At 46.2% G+C, this 3,969-nt stretch overlaps 1 long non-coding RNA gene across 4 annotated transcripts; it reads left to right on the top strand.

Moving 5' to 3' along the window:
• LOC108445127 lies at positions 1–2,850 on the top strand. Of its 4 annotated transcripts, none has more exons than XR_001859874.1 (4): positions 1–28; positions 551–637; positions 728–1,452; positions 2,691–2,850. It is a non-coding gene; the product is annotated as an uncharacterized LOC108445127 (long non-coding RNA). The 4 variants fall into 4 exon arrangements; XR_001859873.1 differs by having other exon boundaries at positions 7–116; XR_001859875.1 differs by lacking the exon at positions 551–637.
• Positions 2,851–3,969: the final 1,119 nt, after the last annotated feature.

Below are 3,969 nucleotides of genomic sequence, written 5' to 3'. Positions count from 1 at the left end.
AGAAGGCGCGGCTCAAGCGTTGCTTGTGGTGAGGAGCAGCCCGTAATTGACTTTTTGGGGTTATTGAGTGACCCCAAAACGCCAGATAGAAGCAGTTCCTAAGGATTCAGTGCCAAGTAATTCCTTCGCTGTTCAAAATAATGAGTATTATTGAAAGACTGGGAGAGCTAGGTGTGCTCACCTGGAGAAGGCTCCAGGGAGAGCTGAGAGCCCCTTGCAGGGCCTGAAGGGGCTCCAGGAGAGCTGCAGAGGGACTGGGGCCAAGGCATGGAGGGCCAGGAGCCAGGGAATGGCTTCCCAGTGCCAGAGGGCAGGGCTGGATGGGAGATTGGGAATTGGGAATTGCTGGCTGGGAGGGTGGGCAGGGGCTGGAATGGAATTCCCAGAGCAGCTGGGGCTGCCCCTGGATCCCTGGAATGTCCAAATCAAGGCTGGACATTGGGGCTTGGAGCAGCCTGGGACAGTGGGAGGTGTCCCTGCCCATGGCAGGGGTGGAATTGGATGGGCTTTAAGATCCATTCCCACCCAAAACATTCCATGATTCCATCAGGAATGTCCAGTTCTAAGGTTTTGTGGAATCCCCACAGAATCATCTGTCAAACCCTCTGTGAGCAATAGGAACCACATCAACTGAAAAGTAAGAATTCCATCCTGCAGGTATTTCGTTTTCAACCCATTTTTGATCTGAATCAGACCCTAATCTCTTTTTAATCTTTGAATACCACAGGTGTAAAATCCCATGAAAAAATTCAAAACAAGCTACAATCAGTCCAAGAATGAAGCGCTGCTTTTTTATGACTTCCAGCACCTCCAAGAATGTGAACAAAGCCTTGGCAGCTCCTCTGCTGCTAAAAGTTGTTAAAGACAGGGTGAAACTGCCAGGTTTACCCTTTTTTTTTGGGCTCTCTGACTCCAAACTGGAGATCCCAAGGTTTCCAATCCTTACCTGAGGGCTGCAAATGGAGATTGCTTGGAGTTTTTGTCCTCAGGACCTCAAAACCTGGAAACTGAAGCAACGAGAGCCAGAAATGTTTGGATATCTCATGGGTTTTGCCTGCAGATAAAAACCCAGCAGTCTCTTGATAAAATCATCACAAAATCAGGGGGTTTGGGGCCTCCTGTGTGACGTTTCCAGGTATTTTGGAGTGGATATTCTGCCAGAAAATAAATCTTTGGGGCTCCTGTGAGACCCTGGAAACCCAAAGTTGTTGCTGAGCTGAAGTTTGCTGTGCCCTCACCTCACAAAATATTTCGGTGTTTTCTGACCTCTCTCTAGGTAGAAACCCTCCAGGTGATTTCCTTGGTCTTCCAGCAAGCCCTTTTTAAATGGTTTCTATTTAATTAAGAAGCACCATGGCTCATTAGCAGCAAACAAAGCCGACTGCTGGGATCTCCTACCACCTTTTTAACATTTCCAGGCTTTCCTGCTTCCACCTCCTCAGCTCTGCACAGGTCAGGATGATGGATTGTTTTTCTGTTCCATTCCCTAATCGGCTTTTTTTGCTACTTTTGGCCTTCTAATTTTGCTTTCTTGGAACTTCAAAAGGAGGGGGTTTGGGGGGAATTGAGGTGGTTTTGCTGCCACAATCATGCAGCACCTTGGATCTAAACTGCAATAAAGGCACACAACAAATTGGGTTTTTTTGAGGGGCTGCAGGGTGAAAATAACCCCAAAATGCCAGCTCAGGAAGATTTTGGAGCTGTTTTGGCCATTTCCTCCCATCCTGTCCTTTATTCCTTGGGAAAAGAGCCTGACTCCCACCTGGTTCCATCCTCCTGTCAGGGAGGTGTGGAGAGAGATTTAATAATAAAATTCACTCCCCATTGAAATAAAAATCAAATTTGTTCACGATTCAGTGCCCATCGATTTTGTGACATGCAAATAAATGATGAAATAATGTCAGAAAGTCGAAGAAAAAATAATTAGCATTTTAAAAAAAAGAAAATAATTAATTTATATAGTTTTTGAAAGTATTCATAAGTAATTTAAGAATCAGTTCACCTTCTCTGGTACAAATCTGTGGCACTCCAAGGTTGGGATAAGCCCTGGCAGCAGTTTGGAGTTCCTGACTTCTGGAATTAAGGAAAAAACCAGAATTTTGGCCTCTTAGGATGTTGGGTGAGGGATCAGAAATCCTTCAGCTGTGCCCAAGAACCACCTTTTGAGTGGATCAGTGAGAAAATGGGAGCAGGGAATTGAGAATCCCAGATTTTTTTAGTAGTTTGCCGCTTTTCCCAGCCTTGATTCCACAGAGAAATGTGGTTTTTTGGTCTTTCCTTTGGGTACAAACCCAGTGATAAGGGAAACCAGGCAGAGCCGGTTTGTCCTGCATGGAAAATTCTCATTTTAACTCCAGGAAATCATTTTTTTAAGCCTCTTAAATGGGGCAAAATGTGACAAAACACCAGGAAATTGGACTTTGTGACACAGAGAGGTTGTGGCTATTCTGTGGCTGGAGGTGTTTAAGGTTGGATGGGGCACCTGGAATGACCTGGATTTTCTGTTTCATCTCTCTGTGGTTTTTGGAGCTGGGAGAAGATGACTCCCGATGATTTCTGGGTTTGGAGCACCTTGAAGATTCCCAGTGTGGGAGGCTGATCCCAGGTTTTAGTGGGATTTAATAACTCAATAAACAGCTTGGAGAAAAAGACATTTAAACATCTCTAAATGGTTTTCCCTCAAAACCCAGCAAGGTGAGATCCCTCACCTGGCTCCTCTCCTTCCCACTCCTGTGCCTGAGCCCCATCCTGCTGCTTTTCCCGGAGAAAGATGAAGAATTCCTGTGGGATTTGGCTGTGCAGACAAGGCTGGACTTGTCCTCTCTTCCAGGCAAGTGTTCCCTGTTCCTGAATTCCCTGCAGGATAAAAGAGAGGTTTGGAACAAGTTGGGAAATGATGCTCAGGGGGTGAATTTGGGGATTTATTTCCTGGTTTTCATCACCAGCTGTTGCTCTGGGCAAAGGAGGGAAGAGCATCCTGGATTTTAGTGGGATAACAGCCCAGCTGTGGGATTTGGGAGTGCCAAGTTCGATTTTTTTGTAGGGATTTTTCCCCTCACCTCGTCAGCACCCTGTCATTAATTTCATTTTTTTGGTGGATTTAAGTGGGGAGACTCTCACACAAAATTCCCAGAGCAGCTGTGGCTGCCCCTGGATCCCTGGAAATGTCCAAGGTCAGGCTGGATGGGGCTTGGAGCAGCCTGGGATAGTGGGAAGTGTCCAGAGGGTGGAACTGGATGAGCTTTAAGGTCCCTTCCCACCCAAACCATGCCAGGATTCCACGACAGCCAAGCTGAGGACACAAACAGAGACTCAGCCACATCAGGAGGGGAAAACACAGGGAACAGATCCTGGGATTTGGATTTCTCCCCGTTATTTGTATTTCCATGGCAGGGCTGAGTATTTATGGGAAGAATTAAATCTTTTTTGGTGCCTGGATCCCAAACTGATCCAACCCAGAGCGCTGGTGGGAGAGACAACTCCTGCCTTAAATCCCTCAGCCCCAAAACTTCCCGTCTCAGCTCCTTCACCTTTTTTTTTTTTGGGAATGTGCACAACAGAAGTTCCAGAAGTGCAACTCCACTTCCATTGGAAACACCCCAAGGCCTGGAATTTTGCAGCTGGAGTCTTTCCCTCCTCTCTTGGGAAGCTTTTTGTGGTTGTTGGCGTTAAATTCCCTTTTTTTTTTTTGGGTTCTATCGCGTCACTTAAAAATAAAAATAACCCCCAGAGGTTATTTTTAGGTGCTTTTGAAGGGCTGAGTCTCTCTCCTCTCCTTAAATTCTCACATTCCTGGGATTATTTATTCCCTCAGAACCTTCCAGCTCCCCCAGCTCTTCCTCCTGCTCCCTCCTCAGCAGAGATTTTCCCAGGAATTCCAGTTATTTGCAAACACACCTCGAATTTTTGCAGCTTTCCTCAGCTCAGCATTCCAGAAACTCTGGAATCTCTGGATGGAGAGGAAACATT

Source organism: Corvus brachyrhynchos, unplaced genomic scaffold, assembly GCF_000691975.1.
Source record: "Corvus brachyrhynchos isolate BGI_N302 unplaced genomic scaffold, ASM69197v1 scaffold182, whole genome shotgun sequence".
NCBI classification, from domain to species: domain Eukaryota; kingdom Metazoa; phylum Chordata; class Aves; order Passeriformes; family Corvidae; genus Corvus; species Corvus brachyrhynchos.
The sequence above is the reverse complement of the archived record's forward strand: the minus strand, read 5'-3'. Positions and strand labels throughout refer to the sequence as shown.